Raw genomic sequence first — 23,782 nt, 5'->3', positions numbered from 1 at the left:
TATAACTAGTGGTGCATTGCATGGTGCTTTAGGGCGAATTGCTTAAATTTCCTGCACCGTAATTTGGAATTATCAAAAGTTGCAACATTTTTTGAAAAAAATATTTTTTCTTTGAAAATTTTGAAATTTTTGAATCTTCAACATTTTTGAAAAATTTGATTTTTTATTACTCGTTACTTAATCGTCTTTTTTGATAAGTCGGAAAGTTTTTGATACGATAAGTCTCAAGTTTTCAACTATAATACACTTGTAGAGCATTGCATTAGGAAAGTGCACAATGTAAAATATAACTAGTGGCATGGTATCGTGACTTAAAGCAAATTGCTGGAATTTTCCATACCGTAATTAAAATTTTTTACAAATACAACATTTTTTTAAAAAATGTGTTTTTTAAAAAAAAAAATTGAAATATTTGATTTTTTTAACTTAGAGAAAATCGACTTTTTGATGACTCAGAAGTTTTTTGAGTGTACTGAACTTTTTTCAAAGCGATCGCGGTATGTAGCTGTTTTATAGAAAAAGCCATGACACAGAGTCTTACGGTTAAATATCATAAATCTTGGTACCGACTCTTGGAAACAAATTCTGTACTTATTATTAAAATCTCTATAAAATATCGATAATTTGATTGTACGTCTGATGATCATTTTCAACCGCCAAATAGCTTTTTTCTAACTTTTTCTCTTAAGTTCCAAAACCGATGGAGCTATTTTCCGAAAAATTTAATTATATCTTCATTCCATCAAGGCAAGTGAAGGTATTTAGAATCATTCATATCGGTCACTCTGTTCAATTAAAAACCGGATTGCCATTTTCAGCACTTTTTGTCTAGTTTCTTCGAAAGGGCTAGACCGACCTTCGCCAAAAAATAATCAGCACGTCACTCCAATCAATAGCATTCGAATGTTTTTTGAATCATTTAAATCGGTTGATTCGTTCGCTCAAATTAGAATTATAAATTGTATCCGCACGTACATACACATCCACGCACACGCACACACATTCACATCAGTGTTTGCTAAGGTACTCCAAAATGTTTAAAAACCTTCGAAACGTGACAATATGCATAAATTTTCATTTTAGTTTGTTTTTGCAATTACTAGGGAACTTACCATAAGGGAAGTTAAATAGTCCAGATTCTATTGTTTAAAAAAATGTTGAAAATTTTATATTTGGTTTTTCAAATCTCTCCAGGCTTCAAATTCTACTTTTTTTAGTATTATATCAACAGCGATTAGGTTGAAGGTTCTCTAAATTCTTGAAAATGATTATTTGATTTAATATTGAAGTTTTGTAGATTGTAACAAACAGTTATACGGCCTATATGTGATGAATTTTAGGTAATTAATAGTGTAATATTGATGAATATTTTTATGCTGCATTATTTTTACTTGAAAAATTTCAGATTTCAGATTTAAGTTTAACAATGCAGTAACGTAAAAAAATCATATCTCTTAGTCCCATGTTTAGCCGATCCAATTCTATTCCTCTATCGGTAATCTTTTACCGTTTGTATTTTATTACAGAAAAATCAATCTCCCTAATCCTTACACATCGAGGTATAACACACAAGACATTTGTGAGTTTAGAAAAGTGAAAAGAATGAAATAGTCGACAGAAAGAAGTTAGATTAATACATTTATATATAATGAAATAGCAGTTTTTGACATAAGGCATTAATTCACCGTGCCCCATGGCTCCTTGCGTGCGTGACGGGACTTCGTCTCAGTTATTATACGTCGTTTTACACAATGTTAATGATATTTTTGTTTGATATATTTCAATTATATACATTTCTTTGTAAACTGAAATTATTAAAATATTTGTTATAATAAAACGGCATTAGAATTTTATGTTAATTGCTTCAGACCTAAAATTGTTTGGCAGGTAAAAATTACTGATATTTGTTACCATGCATTGCAATTGTGTACAAAACATTTTATTATGAAAAAAATTTTGGTTTCCAATATTTGGAATCTTTCATACGACAGAAATTACTAGAACTTCCATGGCATTAAATCACTTATTTGCATCAGGGGATATAGCTCAGTGGTAGAGCATTCGACTGCAGATCGAGAGGTCCCCGGTTCAAACCCGGGTGTCCCCTAACTTAATTTTTAAATATTATGAATATTTAAAATATTTTTTTTAAAGTTTATTTAAACACAGTACCAAATATTTTTTTGCATTAATTATGGTTATTATTCTAATGTCATAAGTTTAAACGAAAATTATATGAAATTTGACAAATAATTTTTGTTTCGGTTAGCAAGTGATAGTATACAGTATAATGACTTTAAAAAAATCTGTTCCCACACACACACATATTTTTTCCAAATTCGATTCAGAATGGCTTGAAACGTCGAGAAAACATAAAATTAGCGTATCGGATTTTTTGTTGAAACATGAACTTCTTTTTCGGGAAGTCAAAAATATATATTTGTAACATATGCATAAGAATAATTAGTCAATATGATTGGTAAGTTGAACAATTACATAGATTTGGTTGGTTAATTTCATGAAAAAGATTTCTACTTTAGAAGAATATAAAAATATTTGAGCAATGTTAGAAGTTTTCGTTAAACTTTTGTGAGCAAAGAAAAACGATAGTTTTCTAAAGTTTGAAGTATACAGTTGGTTATGGTCGTTCCTTGTATTAGGAAGTAATCGATTTTTATGCTACATTAAAATCGTAAAAAAATTAAAAAATAAATTAACAATAATATTGTTTAAATATTCTATAAAAGAACTTATTGTTAGTTCGGAGATGAATTGTCTGCGCATATAATAATAGTCTCATTTTCATCAAACATAATTTCAATCATCTATTTTTAAACATTTTTGCCCAACAAAGTGGTATTAATTCGTAAATAAATATCGAAATCCAATATACAAATAATAAAATGCTCATTTTATTCAACTTTGCAACGTGAAGAACAAATATTACCAATCGAAGTTAATCGATAAAATAATTGTGACAATATATGTTTTATTTCATTAAAAATGAGTAACATAAATGTCATAATAACATTACAATCCCGCTTTTGATATAATGCATATTTCAATGGATTATTAATTTTTGTCATTTCAATTGCTTTTTAATTCATTTGTCAATATGTATTGTGTATTCATTTTTAATCTTTTATCTCGATGATGAATTTAATTTTCAATTATTTGAATAAATTGGCATTTAAATGAATAATATTTTTATTTGATTAATGGATAAAAATCATGACCAGCACTTGCAGGTTAGCCAGAACAATAATAAAGAATATATTAAATTATATATTTATATAATTAAGATAAAATCGTTTGAAAATTAAAATATAATGATAAATTAATTAAATTAAATATGGGTACCTCATATTTTTAACAATTTTTATTAGGCTTAATTATGGGCATCTTAGAGTTTGATATAAGTATGATACTAAAATTCAGTATGTTTTTTTTTTCAATGAATGGTAGCCCAGTAGTTGTCTAATCCAGTTGAAACTATACTAAACAATACTCAAAGTATTTGTTGAAATTTCATTAATTATATGCAGCTATGATAGGCGATTTTTTATTATATTTGAAATCTATAACCTCAAGTGGAAACTTGACATCAAAGCAGCCTGATGCGGGCTTAGCATTGCCTGGGTTCGAACCGACGAACCCGGGACTAGTTAAGGCCGCAAAGAATTCTATCATATTGTTATTTGTGAAAATTCATTCATTGCTTGAAGTGATTATTTTAGTTACTTAATCTGATTAAAATTTGTATTTTGAAACCATCTCTTGTGACCGCTACTCAATATTCAAACACATAGAAAACCTACTGTCCGTTTGAATCTCGTATAAGATTTGTATCTTAAATCCAATGTTTCTCTACAAATCCAAATAAAAAACTAAAGTAAACGATCGTGTGATAGCCACTTAATACTCAAACACATAGAGAAATCTCCCATCGTGTTGTTATTTGTGAAAACGTTCCTTTGTTCTTTACGATCACCGTTTGCAGCCAAGCTCTTTAGTTTATTTTGACACCTGGCATTCCGCGAATATTCATATGAAGATTCACGAACTTATTTGCATCAGGGGATATAGCTCAGTGGTAGAGCATTCGACTGCAGATCGAGAGGTCCCCGGTTCAAACCCGGGTGTCCCCTAACTTAATTTTTAAATATTATGAATATTTAAAATATTTTTTTTAAAGTTTATTTAAACACAGTACCAAATATTTTTTTGCATTAATTATGGTTATTATTCTAATGTCATAAGTTTAAACGAAAATTATATGAAATTTGACAAATAATTTTTGTTTCGGTTAGCAAGTGATAGTATACAGTATAATGACTTTAAAAAAATCTGTTCCCACACACACACATATTTTTTCCAAATTCGATTCAGAATGGCTTGAAACGTCGAGAAAACATAAAATTAGCGTATCGGATTTTTTGTTGAAACATGAACTTCTTTTTCGGGAAGTCAAAAATATATATTTGTAACATATGCATAAGAATAATTAGTCAATATGATTGGTAAGTTGAACAATTACATAGATTTGGTTGGTTAATTTCATGAAAAAGATTTCTACTTTAGAAGAATATAAAAATATTTGAGCAATGTTAGAAGTTTTCGTTAAACTTTTGTGAGCAAAGAAAAACGATAGTTTTCTAAAGTTTGAAGTATACAGTTGGTTATGGTCGTTCCTTGTATTAGGAAGTAATCGATTTTTATGCTACATTAAAATCGTAAAAAAATTAAAAAATAAATTAACAATAATATTGTTTAAATATTCTATAAAAGAACTTATTGTTAGTTCGGAGATGAATTGTCTGCGCATATAATAATAGTCTCATTTTCATCAAACATAATTTCAATCATCTATTTTTAAACATTTTTGCCCAACAAAGTGGTATTAATTCGTAAATAAATATCGAAATCCAATATACAAATAATAAAATGCTCATTTTATTCAACTTTGCAACGTGAAGAACAAATATTACCAATCGAAGTTAATCGATAAAATAATTGTGACAATATATGTTTTATTTCATTAAAAATGAGTAACATAAATGTCATAATAACATTACAATCCCGCTTTTGATATAATGCATATTTCAATGGATTATTAATTTTTGTCATTTCAATTGCTTTTTAATTCATTTGTCAATATGTATTGTGTATTCATTTTTAATCTTTTATCTCGATGATGAATTTAATTTTCAATTATTTGAATAAATTGGCATTTAAATGAATAATATTTTTATTTGATTAATGGATAAAAATCATGACCAGCACTTGCAGGTTAGCCAGAACAATAATAAAGAATATATTAAATTATATATTTATATAATTAAGATAAAATCGTTTGAAAATTAAAATATAATGATAAATTAATTAAATTAAATATGGGTACCTCATATTTTTAACAATTTTTATTAGGCTTAATTATGGGCATCTTAGAGTTTGATATAAGTATGATACTAAAATTCAGTATGTTTTTTTTTTCAATGAATGGTAGCCCAGTAGTTGTCTAATCCAGTTGAAACTATACTAAACAATACTCAAAGTATTTGTTGAAATTTCATTAATTATATGCAGCTATGATAGGCGATTTTTTATTATATTTGAAATCTATAACCTCAAGTGGAAACTTGACATCAAAGCAGCCTGATGCGGGCTTAGCATTGCCTGGGTTCGAACCGACGAACCCGGGACTAGTTAAGGCCGCAAAGAATTCTATCATATTGTTATTTGTGAAAATTCATTCATTGCTTGAAGTGATTATTTTAGTTACTTAATCTGATTAAAATTTGTATTTTGAAACCATCTCTTGTGACCGCTACTCAATATTCAAACACATAGAAAACCTACTGTCCGTTTGAATCTCGTATAAGATTTGTATCTTAAATCCAATGTTTCTCTACAAATCCAAATAAAAAACTAAAGTAAACGATCGTGTGATAGCCACTTAATACTCAAACACATAGAGAAATCTCCCATCGTGTTGTTATTTGTGAAAACGTTCCTTTGTTCTTTACGATCACCGTTTGCAGCCAAGCTCTTTAGTTTATTTTGACACCTGGCATTCCGCGAATATTCATATGAAGATTCACGAACCGTTTGACCCAGATTTAGATGTTAATTATTTGACTGACGATAAAAATCCTTTGTCGTTTCACCTGTTTGCTATTACTTATAAAAAGTTTTGCTTATATTTACATATATTCCTCAAAACATCGGACTGAGAATTCACTAATTGCGTAGTTGCACGCTGTGTGGCTTAGGAAGAAATAGTTTCTTAATAAATAAACTAACAGTGAGATAGTAATTTCTTGAAAATATACATCCTGAACTATTAATAGATGATATTGTAAATATTGCAATATGAATGTAGGTAGTAAATTAAAAACTACAAGCTACAGTTTGTTGCTTGAAAAAAAATATAAAAAGCAAAATACTAATAAAATCGTGCTCAAATAGCTTAAAACAATTAGTGAATTGGTCTGAAGTTTTTTATATAATAACAAATACTATAACTTTGCTGACTTTAAAATTTAGTCTAGGTAGGAGCGAATATTCATTAAAAGAAAATAAAATTTCAAGTCAATGCAAGTTGAAAATTTCACAACATATTATATTAGTCTATTTTTTTAGATTGAAATCTATTATATAGTCAAAAAGTTATCTATCATTTTTATTTTTCAGTATTTTGTATTTTTCTATAAACGACTGAATAAATTTCGAATAAATTTGCAGCTCAACAAAAGAGCTGGCAAAGAATTGATTAAAATATACAACAGGAAACCATCGTATAAATACACCGAACCAAACGAAATCTGAACAGCAAAAAATACTCTCTAGACAATTTAGGAATTTTAATAGGCCATTTCGTTTAAACTTGGCTCATTTATTATTAAATTCCTTAGTAATTGACTTGTTTTAATATGAGTTATTTATGACGAGATACGGGAGTAGGTGCGCTTTTTATAGACTAAGATCAAGAAACTGAAAAACAATTCGTTTATTTTTACAAAAGTCGAGAAAACGAAAAAATAAATAAATTCAAACGCGGAAGTGTAAAGAATTTTATTAAAGACTGCTGTTTTCTATCTTATAAAAATAAACTACTGACTCGATGATATATGAAAAATCATAAAATAATTTTGTTGGTAATTGTGTCTCTTTTTTCTTTTTGATAAAATCGATTTTTTAATTAAAGATATATGCAAAATAAATTGGTACCAGAAACAGCAATACAAAGTCAATGACTGACGATATCTGTGTTATAGAAGCATGCAACTGATAGAAACCAGAATCAGTGGGAAGTCTATGATCTTGAGTGTAAAATGTAGAGAAATATTATACAGATTATAGAAGTATGTAACATATTATAGAATTATAGAAGTATGTAATATATTATAAGCTCATATTAATATTTCCCTAATAACAAATACACAAATTGATTGAAAAGAATTCTTATATCACCCAGTATTGCTCAAATGCAAGACGTTGGACATGTGAAAACAAAGTCGTTGATCATCTCGATATTTTTACCAAAGTCAAGAAATAAATAAATATGAATTCACTAATTTTTGATAAAAAAAAATAATACATAAGATATTGACTAAAAATATCTGTGTAATACATGTAACTAAAAACAAACTTACAAAACTCTTATTTCAACAACTTTGTAATTTAGGTGTAATTTGGAAAAGAAAGAGTCTTACCTTGATAATGAAGTAAAACGTAAAAAAGTATAAAGATCATAGTGACAAAACAAAAGTGTGCAATTGCCAACCAACCATACTCAAATTCAAGCTATTGGACAAAATCCAAATTTAAAGTCATTGATCATTTATCATTCTAACATGAATCAATCGAGACCATAACACTAGTAACCTTCGATCCGAAACTTTATCAATTCCGATACTAGATGCCTATCAATATTAATTAATTTGTCCTATAAAACCTAGCCTTTGGCCATCATCTAATCAAGTGATATGAGGACGATGCCTATCACTTAATACGGCAAAGGAGCGGCGCACCCTTTCTTTATATAAGGAAATAGATTAGTGATCCAACAGCGCGTAGAATAGCCGATAGATATCACACATTATACTGGGCGTGGTGTCCAATCAGTCTATTAGACATTAATCCCATCTGGCCTCCATCACGACATGGTTTTCTTTATGGTAAGAGAGGCAACGACACGGGATAGAAGACACCAACTAACATTCTGAGAATTTTGTATAAAATACACTGTTTTTGAAAAATAATATCAAAATTTGGTGTACAAATATTGGAATTTAGTATAAAAAAGGTTTGGTAATTTTATACCAAATGCGGGATTTTAATGTTATTATAACATTTGTGTTACTCGTTTCACAAAATCTACAAACATTGCTCAGATATTTTTATATTCTTTGTTTCCAAAGTCAAAAAATTCATCATAAAATAATCAACCATGTCTATGTAATTGTTCAACTTACCAAGCATATTAATTGACCATTCTTATGTATTTGTTACAAATATGTATTTTATTTAAATCATGTTACTGTCACTTACTAACCGAAACAAAAATTACTTGTCAACTTATATATAATTTTCGTTTAAATTTAAAATTATAACCATAATTCATGTAAAAATATATATTCGGCACTATGTTTAAATAAACCTTATGAAAAATATGTTAAATATTCATAATATTTAAAAACTAAAATAGGGGACACCCGGGTTTGAACCGGGGACCTCTCGATCTGCAGTCGAATGCTCTACCACTGAGCTATATCCCCTGATGCCAATGAATAATTACTGGTGTATGGCATCGTGCCTTAAGGCAAATTTGAAATCTACATACATATAAAAATAAGTCGGTTTTTCCTTCCTGACGATTTAACTCCAGAGTTCGCGCTCACGAGTTGGAAAACCATGCGCTTTGTTTGTGTTAACGTCAGGCCAAAAAACAAAAAATGTGGTTTACCAAAGAGCACTTCAATGAAACGGATAATTTGCGGAGACGCTTTCATTTACTTAGAGAAGTTCAACTAAAAAACACTTCATTTTTGTAATCGAAATAAATTCATAACTGTTGTGCAATAAAATCAATTTTTTCTTTTTCAAATTTAAAACAAACAAAAAATTTCTCGATCTTTCTCACTAAACCATCTGGTGGCGAAACGGAGTTCGTCGGGTTTGCTAGTTTATTATAAAAAAGTTTTGGCAATTTGGAAGTCAATAACCTATAGATTGTGGTATATAACCGAGAAAAATATTTGTAACAGCTTGGATAAATATTTTCAAACCCTCAAAGGTAAAAGATTTATTCTTACTATTTTAAAATAAATGATGTGTTTGGAAGTCACATCCACAATTTTTTCACAAAAACTACGCACAGGATCATAAGTCCATTACCACTGCCTCTTGTACAAACAAAAAGACCTAAGCCGGAAGGAATGAGAATCGACTTTGAGCAATATCGTCCTACCTTGCCATGATCGATAACAATTTATAATAATTGACAAGGTAACAAACACCGCGTTGAAATCGTTAACCTGGTTGGATCGAATGAAGTAATAAACGCAAACACGGGAAGACCTCGGAATGGTGAACTATTAGTCAATACCAGGAATAAATTTCATAGAGGTGAAAGAGATTTCGACCATGAATAAAGTCTTCGACATAAATTAAAATGAATTAATAATTATTAGCCCAAAGTTTTTCAAAAATTTATTAAATTCTTAGTTTTTGTGGAAGAAAACAAGTTTAAAAAAAGCCCTTGTATAATACATAGTTAGGGCGAGAAACTTGTCCAGGATGGGGATTCAACGAGATTCTCTTTAGTTGCAAGAACTTTTACCACTGAACCACGGAAGACCCAATATGCAGCCGTTTGTATGTATTTTTCTTTCTAAAGCGAGTAATAATAATAGCATTTTACATATCAAATAATTACATAATAAAAATCGATCTCACTCTGAAGAAATTATATAGTTAATACATTCGTAGCAGTTTATCCATCGATCACGCAACTGATTAAATTAGACAAGACAGTTTGTATAAACTGATTGTCCGACGGCGTTTAATATGTAGTATAGTTGGCGCTACGTAAACAATGGCCCAGATCCAATTCGCGGGATATGAATTACACTAATGAATCAAGCAATATATATGCCAGCACGATAAATATATAGGCACGATAAAAATTTTATATTATTTTTTTATTATTAAGTGATACTTAAAGTATTTATTATAGTTTCGTATAAATCATTCACAAAATGTTACTAAAGACGCCTATTTCGTGACTTTTATTGCTTCGGTAGCACCTAAAGTTTAGAAATAACCTACAGAAAAAGATTTTAAAAAATCGAATTAATTCAATGTGATTTTTTTTATTCGACCAAGCTGCATTGATCGAATCAGATGATGCATTCAATTAATTATTTTCCATTTGTAAGTTTATCCATCATTAAATCTAAATAATGGTTTTAGGCATTGCTCCGTTTATAAAATAATTGTAGTATTGGTAATCGATGATCTTATATGTACTTTGAAAGCATAAAAGAATTGAAGACTTGAAAAATTTAATATAAGACAATTATTGTTTTGGAATTTGCTGGGACACAACTAGTGTAACCACCTTTAAAAAAAGTGATTTTGGGGAATTTATATTAAAAAAACTACTTTATCAATCATTTCAATATTTCAGGAATATATTTATACATGTTTTAAGAATACATAGTAAAATTTTTGAAGGAAAAAAATAAATATTTTTTAAGTTATCGTCTATCTCCAACGGCGCGACAAAAAAAAAGGCCCTTCACTGCTGCAGTGATTCCGGCCTTCTACGTGGATTAAATTTAAAAAAAAAAATCTCGTTAAACTAGATAATATTGTCTGTAAAATGAACTACTATGAAGAAAAAAAATCAAAAATTGATAAAATGACGGCGTTTTTAAAAAAAAAAAAGTGGAATTTTACCCAAAATTTTGGTCGTTTTTGGACTGCCAAAATTCGATTTTTGATTCGATCAAAAAATCGATAGTTCATTTTACGGAGAACTATATATAAAACATGCAAAAATAATTCGATAGTGATCGGATCATTTGTTTTTGAGTAATCGCTGCAGCAAATTCGGAATATGCTGTTTCGGGAAAAACGCGTTTAAAGATTAAATGATCGTTATACTATATACTATATATATACTCTTTAAATGGCTATGACTCAAAAACAATTTAAGATTTTGATTTAAAATTTTGGTATGTTATTTTTAAATGTATAGCCTATCGAAATATGGAAAAATTAAAAATTCGATTTTTTGAAAATTTCACACTAGTTGTACCCCTTAATGTATGTATATAATTCCTATAAAATTACTAGCCGCCAGTTTATTAATTTACTAATTATTTTATACTACAGCATCAAATACACGATGATCGATGAAATTCTTTGAACTATGTGAATGCAACTTAAATCATTTTTCTTTGTATTATATTACAATTGATTTTATAATTTTGGATAATTACATTACTTGTACTCCTTCCTGAATCCGAAAATGCTTCAAGAAGATTTTGTCGTTTTTAATTCAAAACCCCTAAAGGCAAGATAAATCAAAGAAAAAATCCGACTTCGATCACCAAGACTCTTCTTATTCGCAAAGGCTGGGTTGTCGATAAGCATAATTACGCAAAATGTGCTCTTGGCAGGTGGAATGTAGGTATTCCGTCAGTTCTTTGGGATTTTAACGAACGACATAGGCAAACAACAGACAATGCGTGCTGCCCTCACTTGAAACGCGATCGCGTTAAATCTGAAGCCCTCTCGATCAGGCCACGGCGACTGACAACCGCCCCAACCGCCCCAACCGCCTGGGGGCAATTCTCAAGTGTGTGCCTACTGCCTACTACCTGTCGATGTTCTACGTTTTTGATGTACTCGCGTTTTTCTACCTCTTATTAACGGTTCTTTTATTATATCAGACGCTTGAAATGTTGTTCCGTTGTAAATTGGATATTGAAGCGCCGTATGCCTGCTGTTTACATACCGGAATTTAGTTTACGGGAAGTAATCGATGTTATCGATCCTCGATTTAATAGCCTGTTTTAAAGTTAACAGATTTATGTAGTGCGTTGTGATAAGTGTTCCTTTTTATAGCAGATAGATTGAAATCAATCTTCGTATATTTAAAAAACAATTATTTGCACATGTAAAGAGTTAGACCCACTTCGAGCAGCCTGTTGTCAGGCAGCAGTGACAACGATTTTCACTTGGAAATATAGATAGCAATATGTTTCCAAGTAAAAATAGCCCTTGCCCGGCATTGCTGCACCAATAAAAAGTCAGCCCTATTAGATTAATTCTAATAACAAAAATCATCAAATATGGATAGATTAACCATTGGGTTATCATCTAAAAATACGAAGTAAGGAGAAGTTTCAGCCCAACAGCTCATAGGACGTAAGGTTCTGATTGCTGTTAAAAATATTAAAAAAAAAAAAAAAAAATTAAAGAGTTATATGACGCAAATTCATACACGCACAAACATGAAATTTAGGTTACATGTAACAGAGATTTTTCATTCATAAGTTGAGGGGGCATTAATCACGTGAAGTTTTTAGGGGGAGGGGGGTTGACAAAAAATCACAAAATATCATGTGTAAGGGAGGGGTATAAAAAGATATCAGGTGTATTTATTTTTTGCCTCAATTTTTAATAAAAATGCAAACATTGAAAAAAACATTTTTTTCTCGTAACTAAAGATACACGTGATGTTTGGAGTGAGAAGGCGATAATTTTAAATATCACCACGTATCACCAAGGGAGAGGGGTATCCGAAAATCCTTAAAAAGCGATCACATGATTAATGCACGCCCCCTTAGTAGTTCTATAAATAGTAAATCCCATTGTTCATCAAATACAGTTAAATTGAATTCAAAACTTGAACCAGATCAAAAGATAAAAGTTTATCAATTCACTCTTGAACTTTGTATTGAAATAATATAATTTTTTCAATAAAAAGTGACAAAAAAATGAGTATCTTATGTATAAAAAATTTGAAATAAATATAATGTATTTGAATTTTCTTTAAAACTGAATACTATTTGAAAACCCAATCTGTATACTTGTATCCTACTTGTCCAGATGTCTTTGAAAAATGTCTATCGACCACAATTAACCAAGGACCTTCAAAACGCAAAGCTATAAAATTTGGTATGAAACAATTTTAGAAAATACCTAATACAAGGATGAAAGTATTAATTGCACAACTGTCGTATTACCCCCTTAATTCACTGAAACTGAACCGAATTGCATTCACCTATTGCGCAAAGTGGTTTTATGTGGCAATTGCTAAAGTGTTTTAGCTGTTCACAATTTCTGTAGCTTTAACAGTAGCGTGGTGGTCGCAGAAATGGCTGATGCATAGTTCAGAAATAGTTTTAGGAAATGTGACTTGCATCTATTGCAATAGGAGAGGAAGTGAATAATGAAAATCGTCCTGCTTATTACCTCGCATCAATCTTTACCCAGTGACAAACTGCTCGACAATGGTCATTTCGTAAAACGCCCTGCTGGGTCGGAATTACTTTAGATTATTTGGAATTCTTCAGAGAACGATTATAAAATGGATAACGGATTGGAAAATGAAGGATTTTGGAATCTTTTGGAAAATGCATAATATTGGGATCCTTCGGGAAATGAAGGATCTTGGGATTCTTTGGAAAATGAAGGGTCTTGGGATCCTTTGGATAATAAAGGGTCTTGGGATCCTTTGGATAATAAAGGATCTTGGGATCCTTTGGATAATAAAGGATCTTGGGATCCTCTGGATAATAAAGGATCTTGGGATCCTTTGGATAATAAAGGATCTTGGGATCCTTTGGATAATAAAGGATCTTGGGATCCTTTGGATAATAAAGGATCTTGGGATCCTTTGGATAATAAAGGATCTTGGGATCCTTTGGATAATAAAGGATCTTGGGATCCTTTGGATAATAAAGGATCTTGGGATCCTTTGGATAAGGAAGGATCTTGGAATCCTTTGGATAAGGAAGGATCTTGGAATCCTTTGGATAATAAAGAATCTTGGAATCCTTTGGATAATGAAGGATCATAGGATCCTTTGGATAATGAAGGATCATGGGAGCTTTGGGACCTAACTTTTTCTTAATTCAAAATTTAGATTTAAAAAAATTGGCTTATCGGATGACATTCAATCACATGTGCTGAAGAATCGGAAAACTTCAAAGCATTGACAATTTCATTTCAAATAAAAACTGAGCTTGGTTATAACAAAGTGACTTTGTTGTGCCCAAAAAAATGTAGACCACATACTACGATCACGCACTCATTTTACAGAGAAAAAATGATTTTCGTCAACTCTTTGTAAGTTCTTTCATATTTTACAGTCATATACTGACAAAAAATAGGATTGCAATTGATGATCTGCATATGAAGCACTTATGCTATATGTAATTATAAAATTATGTGATTTTATAATAATTGATGAATTAAAAAATTGTCTTTAAAGAAAGCAAGTAATTAGGCGTAATTCGTATAATATACAAATATAAACTTATTATTTATAAGAATCGTTTTTCATTTTTCATCATGAACGTTATCTGGACGTTTTCTTATTAGAATTTAAACATTATCCAGATAGCTAATAGATCTTCTGTGGTAATCATAATACACTTGTATTATTGTCACTCAGCTTAACCACTTAAAAGATATCACGAGCCGGTACAAAATTTTTACTTTTCAAAAAGACTGGTTTATAAAGTGGTTTTAAAACCAACATGGACATACGGCATTTTTCTTTGGGGTAGCACAAGTCAAACCAACAAACATTTTGCAAAGATGACAATAAATTTTAAAAAAAAATGTAGGAGGCGCCCAAATTTGTCCTAAATTGGCTGATCCACTAAGATACCGATATATATAAAATAACATAAGAAATCAGAAGACTTGCATTTAAGTACAAGGCAAGACTGAGGACAACCATCTGGAGTTGCATTTTTCAAACATCCCTAGAAGACTTAAAAGAATAAACTCTTTAAATTTAGCTTGGTCAACATGTAATTTAAGATCATCTTTATTTATGCTGTAGCTTTTTCTCATCTAACTTTCATTCTTAAAATGACAAAAACAAGTAACCATCAGAAAACTGTAAAGAAAGTGTCCGCTGGATCTAATAAATTGACTGGGGGAATTTCTAAACGCCATGTACCCAACAGTAAATAATCTCATTGGACCAAAGGTTCAGATTGGTTATGAGAAATGAATAAAAAAATGACAAAAAAATAAGCCAATTCAATGAACTGATAGATTTAATAACCTTATTCAAATTCAACGCCGGCAGAAGACAATGAACTTCTAACAAATATGATATTCATATATGTGATATTTATCACGTGACACCAAACAGTCAAAAATTTCTTTCCTAATCATATTCACCTTAGCTTATTAAGAATAATGCAATCAGGCAAACAGTAATTGAAGCAAAAACAAACGAAACACCAAAATAATTCTTCCAGAATTATAGAATGTGCTAGATGTATAAACTTTCTTTCTATGGGACGTTGAAAATATAACAAAGTATATAAAAACTTGGAGATATATAAGTACGATAGCGCGATGCACGGGACTCCAGGCCGATGTGCATTTTATTTGCGAGAGCGTCTAATTTATTTACGGCCGGGCGCTCCATTTCGCGCCGTGAAATATTCATAGCGCCGCGACGCAGCTAAGGGAGTAAATCAAATACAGACGAACAGGACCATTTCTAAACACAACCTGCCCACTATAAACTATACAAACTAGCCAAGAAGCAAAAGTAATTATCAAGAACTATTAACTGGCGGGAATAGTTGAAATCTGAACTTGGAAATGGTAGTAAAGATTTACTTTTGTTGGAAAGTTTTTCTATGAAGCTAATGTTGAAGTTAAATTGATCGTAGGAAAAGATACAAATCCCAATATTCTATCACATTTATGGCTGTAATATTATGATAAACAAGCTAATTTAGCATTGAAGAGCTGGTTAATCCAAGTTTTTTCAATATCTGCTTCTTTCCTATCAGCAAATTGTTGGTAGTACTTGGAAAGTCTGAATCAAATGCCAATCCTGTGATTGGACGTCCGGGTATGATGGTTAATCCAAGATCAAACAAATTGATTTCCAGTCGATATTCAATCTAAAGCTTGGAAATATAGATAGCAATATGTTTCCAAGTGAAAAATGAGCTCATCCGGCATTACTGCACCAATAAAATGTCAGCCCTATTAGATCAATTCCAATAATAAAGTCATCAAATATGGATGGATTAACCATTGGGTCACCATCTAAAAACACTAAGTAAAGAGAAGTTTCGGCCCAACAACTTATAGGAGGTAAAGATCTGATTACTGTTAAGATATGAGAATAAAAATAAACTTGAACATAGAATTCAAATAAAAACAAATTAAATTAAACAAATATAAATATTTTGTACCAACTAATCCCGAGCTTACATTTTAACTATGTGACTTCGTGGGAAGATTGTTTTTTAGCAACTATTGGTTGCAAATTTTGTATCCTCTGATAGCTTGATATCAAGCAGCAATGATGTCAGAAAATAACTTTGGATTATATATGTAAAATGTGACAAAAAATACGAAGTCTTTCCAGGACATTGATGCAATATATTTCATCAGGATTAAATAAAAAAATCTAATTAAAAATCTTTTTAGATGTGGATTGGTCAACCGCTGGGTTGCATTTTAATAAAATGCTAGGTTCAAGGTTCTAACTCTTAGAACATATATAGTTCTGATAGAATAGAAACCAATAAAAATCCAATTAAACAAAAAAATAGATCTTACGGGTCTTCAAACTAATTTAATCTTTGTCATAAGATATGTATACAAGGTGGTGATATCATTAAACCAAAGGAAAAGATATCGACATTTCATTGAAATGCGATACGTAATATCAAATACATACAACTAAATATGCAAACTATTTCATTTATAAAAATATTTAGTTTTATTTATCATGTTAGATAATTTTATTTTCTTATAAATTACTATCTGTCCATATAGATAGATATTGAGTAATCAATTTGATAAATAAATAACACAGAATTTTAAAAGGAAATCCCAGTGGTTCACCTTTTATTAATGTAATGTACAATAATTAGACTATGTAATTTCAAAAATACATATCTTGATTTAAAAATACGTATCTTGTAAACAATACGACCATAATGAAGAAATACATCATTGGTTATATTAGTGAATTTGAGAACTTTATTTCAATGCCATAACATTTCAATAAATAGAATTGTTTGTAAACTGGTCCGTTTAGTTTGCATGAACGTTATACAAACAATGAAAATTTAGTGCCACTAAATATCATGACATCAAAATTGAATTATTTTATTAACGGTATTCATATGCGAAAATAAAATATTTGATTGCTATGTGAATATAGACTGCGTTTATGTTGTTTATAAATCATATAGAAATGATTAATAGATTCTAATAATCACAGTGTGCGATACTACTAATAATTTTACACTTTTGTTAAGAAAATTATATTAATTGCATAATTTGTAAAATTTTGCTTTTGTAAATATTTTAGTATATAAGCATAAAACGTCCAAGAATAAAAAGAATATCTTTGAGTTAATAAAATGTGCTAGCTAGTTTAGAGGCAAGGCACTTAAGTACCAAATTTCCCATAATGTAACCATAAGTTATTCCACGTATGCAAGCGCGAATTAATATTAATAATATTAAGATCTCGACTGAATAATTTGGTTAATAATATAATAGATGCACATAAACGCTGAATATAGATTGCGTGTTTAAAAGCGACTGTGTATTATTTAGTGATTCCATGTGCAAACTCGAGTAATAATAAGTTTGTTAAATGAAAACAAGCACGACGCTTTCTGCAGAATTTTATTCTCCGTATTGATTCCATAGTAGGAGTACAAAAATTAATTAATAGTTCTTGATAAAGTATTAATTGGAATGGGTCAGGCAATTTGTAAAATTAAATTAGATCAAAGGAATTAATATATTATTAAGTCTATTGGGACATACGGTATACAACCATGGGGATCCAATTCCAAACCAAACGTGATAAACATTCAGAGGTGCCAAAATAAATTACTAAAAAAGTTTGAATATCGCAAAGTATCGCCAAATTAGTTATTAGATAAAGAACAGAATGAGAAAAAAAACGCATTCAAACAATTACAAAAGCTGCTTCGAAGATCATCTAAACTCACTTGCCACAACACTACTAGGGCAGGGTTGAAAAAAAAATTTACTAACATATGCCAATTTTTCGAAATTCCTGACAAATGAACAGAATATTCTATATTTTTAAAGCCATAGTTTTACTTGTGTACCATTTCAGGGCAGATGTAAAAATTACTATATAATAAAAAATATAATTTATGTAGTTAATTAATTAAGTAAATATAATTTTTGTAGTTACCTTGATTTTTATAAAAAAAAATAGAGAAATGAGCACGTTTTCATATATACATTTATTATTACTTTATAGAATGTGTATGTTGCCTTTGAAGTTAATATAAACCGTTTTTCTTGGTTAGCCACTAACCATAATAAAAATCACAGTACATATGTAAAAATATTATATTACTTTTCCAATATAATATACTGTATTGCAGAAAATAAATCCTTTCTATTAATTTTAAAAAGAAATTATAAAATGTGATATGCTTCGAATTATTGACATTATTGTGTAATCGTTTTCATGGATCTGAAAGTGGCAGTTCATGTTTATGACAAGAGATGCATTCGATCAAAAAATAAATTCTGCATATTGAATTGATTATTGAATAATATAAATAATTCAATTTGATTGATCACTGTCATGATAATACAGAAATTATTTTATTTGAAAGCCAACTGGTATATATACTATTACCAGATTCTTTATAGAATATATATGCTATATATCTTTTTATTCTATATATTTAGCAAATCATTACTTTTGATTTATAAATCTTCATGTTGAGCGTCTGCTAAATATTTAGGCTTGAACTTTGAAACTTGAAATGTTTTAGAGAATTGTTATTGTTCGCACAAACTACATGTATTTATTTTTTCTTATCCACTTCATAGTTTAAATTACCTCTTTGTGCTATTTTATTCATTAAGTATATTTCACATAGATCACATAGTGTCAATCAGTAAACAGTGAATGCGATAGCATTCATTTCCATTGTGATGCAGAAAGACAAATGGTACAGGATTCAAATTTTCAAGTTAATTATGTTGCATTTAATTTTATATAATCTTACGGTTTTGTAATGTGTGTGCCCAGCAAAGAACTAATTAAATAACTAACTAACTTAAGGTATTTTCGTATTATCTTTTCCCCTAGTCACTAATTAGTTTGAACAAGCATATTGCGCAAAATAGAAGCGTAATACTTGACGTGGATGCTATAGTATTCATCGCATTTAAGGGTTAAAATGTAAAAATCTGACTACCCTAATAAACGATGTCTAATCAAATTTTGGATATCACAACTAATAATAAAAATAGACTATCATTTTTGGTACCTTGATGAAACTTGTGTCCGCAAACGTGTTAAACTAATTTTTAATGTAATACTTAATATTTTAAGGGTTGAAATATGAAAATCTGACTACCCTTATAAACAGTGTTTAATCAAATTTTGGATATCACTGCTAATTTATAAATAAAATGACTCAATTTTTGTACCTTGCTGAAACTTTTACTGTCCGCGAACGTGTTAAGCTAACATATTTTGATAGGAGTTTATAAAGATTATTTGATGTGTGCAAAATTTAATAAAATTTATTATTTCCAGTTCGCAGCTGCACACGAATTTGTTTGTAAACAGTTGGTAGTACAAAAATATTCTGATTTTGTTTTAACACGTTAACTGCCATGTCAGTCATATGTGTCTGTAGCAAAGAAGTTGGTAGTATAAAAAATATTCTTATTTTGTTTTAACACGTTAACTGCCATGTCAGTCATATGTGTCTGAGCCGTATCAAACATAAATTCTTTCAATACATCAAGAAAAAAATATAGGGCCATGTCAGTCGTATATGTGTGACATAAAAATAGTTATAAAAATAAAAATAGTGTTCTCCGGGAATTTTGTCGAAAAAAATTTTCTTCGACAGATTGATATTTTCTTGATACATTTTCAACTAAATGTAAATAAATCTACCATGGGTCATGTACAAATATTTCTGAGATTATCGTGGCAATTAACGTGTTAATATCACAATCGCATCAAAACACTTCCGCCACCATATATTTTCATTCTCTCAACTATCTCGCGTGCGGTATATGTAATTAGATTACAACAATACCCAAACGTGTCTCGTTAAGTCATCAAATTAAACAATTTACCTTTTCGAAGAAGTCTACAAAATCGATTCCGATTGTTCTGCTCAGCAAAATCTCACTTCCCAAAAATAAAAGAAACCACAAAGTCACTTCGAAATATAACTAAAATAGTTCGACACAAACACGATTATTTGCGAAATTATACACGCGGCGACGTACCGGAATTCGAAAAGTCTGCACGATGACCTTCCTCTAACATAACGCGAAGCGTACTGAAGACTGATCTCCTAAATAACGTAGCATTTCGATAGGATTCGGATGGAGCAGGATTGGACAGGTAGTGCGCATGCGCAGCAGAAAAAGCAACAGATGTCGTGTGGATGGAATTGTACTCGCAGCAGAATAATATTGTCTATGATAAACGTCAACAATACAAACGTTGCTTAAATAATGCCAAGCAATTGGAAACTAGTGTGGCAAACCTCAAGATTTACACGGGCCAAATAATGAAATTCAAATTATACTTCGGCATCTTCAATTTTATTAGGTCCACTTATATCGAGCCCATCCGGATGAATAAAGTAACTCTGGAGATATGCGACGTAGTCATACTTATTAATCAAAATAAAAACCAACCAATATTTTACACTCAATTCTAAAACCAATCTAGTCCTTATTTAAACTGAAATGGTCTACAACCGGTGGTGTTGTCGAGCCGGAACGCGCCGGAACGTTTCCGGCGAATCATTTTCGAGCCGGAACGCGTTCCGGCAAAAAAAATTTAAAACTAGCTGTAAGTGGAATTCTGTCTTAAGCCAATTAGGGCATCGTGCCTTAAGGCAAATTGCTGGAACTTCCCGTACCGCAATTCAAAATTCGAGTAATTAAAAATAATCAATAATAATAATCAATAAAAGTTGATCGATGATTTAAAACTTTTAATAAAATTTCGAACCATATTAAATCATTCTATTTTAAATCATTTATTTTGAAATATTTTGGAAATTCTGAACTTTTTTTCAAAGCAATCATACTGCTTTAACTGCATGAAGACGAAAAAACGCGAAGTCTAACGCGTAAACATTTGTACGGAACCATAGGAATGTAAACAAAATTTATACTTATTGTTAAAATCTCTATAAAATATCTGATAATTTGATGTGCATATGTCTGATATTCATTTTTGACCACCAAATGGCTCATTTTTTTACTTTTTCCTCCATATCTCCAAAGTCGTTGGGCCTGCTTTTCTAAAAATTTGAACAGTTCTTCATTTAGTCAATACAAATAAAATGTTTTTTGAATTATTCAAATCGTAAGCTCCGTTCTCTTAAAAACTGAGTTACCGTTTTCGGCACTTTTTGCCCCGTATCTTTGAAACGGCTAGACCTGCCTTCGCCAAAAACTAATCCGCACGTCTCCTTATCAATACGAATCGAATGTATTTTGAATTATTCAAATCGGTTGATCCGTGTTCCCGAAATCGTCGACGAAAATTTGTACACATATATCCATTTTTTCTAAGGTATGCCAAAATGTTCAGAAGGTTTTGAAACGTAAAGATATATAAAAATTTTCATTTTCGATTTTTTGCGGTTACTATAACTTGCCCTACAGTAAGTTAAAAATTGCTACATACAGAAAGTGATTTGATAAGTGCATTTTATAAATTATAATTTAACTAACTTTTATTAAACGTTTCTATTATTGTAATAAACATACATATATGTGCATGAAATGGGGTTTGTCTTTCCTAAATCCTTTACCACCTGAGCGACTTAAATAAAAAGCTGTAATGAATTATTACATCAATTTATATATAATTTAATGCAATAATTACATGAGGTACTATCACAGGATAGCTATCCTTCACAGGCCATCATATTAATTTGTCTATAATAGTATAAAAGTAGCTGAATGTACTTATTGTATAGTTTGCTATGTAAGATAAAAAAAAAAAAAAAAAAAAAAAATTCTAAAATTGTAAAGGTACTTTGCAAATGCGACAATTCATAACGATCTAAAAATAAAAGCAGTTCAAGATATTGCAAAAAAAACATACTGAAAAACACAAACAAAATCTAGAAAATCACCCATCCAGTAGCGCCAAATAACTTGCATTCTCAAATGTTCGAAAAAAAGCATGACTACTGGATAACGCCTAAAATTCTAAGATTAATTACTCATTTTTTCTCTTACATATACACTTACTGTAGAAACATTCAATTTAGCTTAACATAAAAATACAAACAAAATCTAGGAAATCACCCAAATCCAATAGCGACAGATATCTTTATATTCTTTTGAGTTAGAAAATTAAGTGAAGTATACTACTACTGGATAACACTCAAAATTCTAGGAAAAAAAAATTTTTAGACCTCCTCAGAGAATGCTACGTTTCTTAAAGAAAACTTTTTACCTTCAACATGAACCTTATATTACAGGAACTCTAGTAGAGACGGGTGAGGGTTGTCTAACCCTTTGCTGTAGAAATGTCCAATATAGCTTAAGAATAATTTCTTTGTGCTTTCTTATTGTTAAATAAATAAGAAAAGGAAAATTATGAATTTATGATATCTACTACTGTTCAATAAACGGTCAATCGCTCAAACATTCACATATGAGCATATCATCTCATTATTCACAATATATAGAAATGTATTAAAAATACTATTATATCACTATGTTAAATTACTAAAAAGTGCAAAAACTGCCACAAAATATTTCAACTGTTACTACAATATACTTTAAAAATTTAATTCTGTAGAAACTGGATATAAAAATTGTTTTTTTTTATCGATTTTTGTATTGCAACTTTTGTTCTTTTTAAAGTTGAAATAAACTAAACAACTGAATAATCTACTTATTCTACCTGTTTAAGCATCTAATAATTATGATGTCCAAATCACATTCTAATTGCAGATGTGGAGAACCTATCATGATACTATCATATTTTACCTACTAAAAAGGTGAAAGACACAAAAAAAGTGTAAAATGTGTAGGGTGAAGAAAATTGTAGATAATGAACGACTTAAGTAAGATGTAAAAATTTGAGGAATTGAAGGAGCATGACCGGACATAGAATCACCAAGTTTGAAAAGTCAACTAATGCGAGATGAAAATAAAAGTTTGTGTAACAATAATTGAATAGCAATCAGAAATAAAATAATTCTATAATAATATAAAATAGTACAGGACACGAGGATTTTAAGGAAAAGAAATCTTTTCAAAAGGTACACGAAAGCATAGACGCAAAAGTTTGAGAAGCGAATTATAGAATGTTGAATAAAATTGAAGTGTTCTCACACCAAGATCTCACTTTTGGACGGAGCATCAAAAACATAAAATAGTCTGCAATAACTTTAAATAATTAAATTGATTAATTATTGGTGATATTGTAAATGCCAACGTGCATTTCCATAATTCTCATTAAGTTTATCAACTTTTATGC

At 30.0% G+C, this 23,782-nt stretch overlaps 1 protein-coding gene and 3 non-coding genes across 4 annotated transcripts in view; 2 read left to right on the top strand and 2 right to left on the bottom strand.

The window, feature by feature from the left end:
- LOC113366899 (heterogeneous nuclear ribonucleoprotein C-like) overlaps window positions 1-20,595 on the bottom strand; it is a 390,018-nt gene extending 369,423 nt beyond the window's left edge. Inside the window, exon 1 of the mRNA XM_026608545.1 lies at window positions 20,395-20,595. The gene's annotated coding sequence lies outside the window, so the exon portion shown is untranslated. The remainder of the gene's footprint in view (window positions 1-20,394) is intronic.
- On the top strand, window positions 2,036-2,107 carry Trnac-gca. Its single transcript has one exon. It is a non-coding gene; the product is annotated as a tRNA-Cys (tRNA).
- Trnac-gca lies at window positions 4,077-4,148 on the top strand. The gene has a single exon. It is a non-coding gene; the product is annotated as a tRNA-Cys (tRNA).
- On the bottom strand, window positions 8,709-8,780 carry Trnac-gca. The gene has a single exon. It is a non-coding gene; the product is annotated as a tRNA-Cys (tRNA).
- Window positions 20,596-23,782: the final 3,187 nt, after the last annotated feature.

Source organism: Ctenocephalides felis, unplaced genomic scaffold (genome assembly GCF_003426905.1).
Source record: "Ctenocephalides felis isolate EL2017-DRISC unplaced genomic scaffold, ASM342690v1 CF-g0.4_SCAFFOLD_01170, whole genome shotgun sequence".
Lineage (NCBI taxonomy): Eukaryota > Metazoa > Arthropoda > Insecta > Siphonaptera > Pulicidae > Ctenocephalides > Ctenocephalides felis.
Note: the sequence above shows the minus strand (reverse complement) of the source record. Positions and strands in the feature narration are given on the sequence as shown.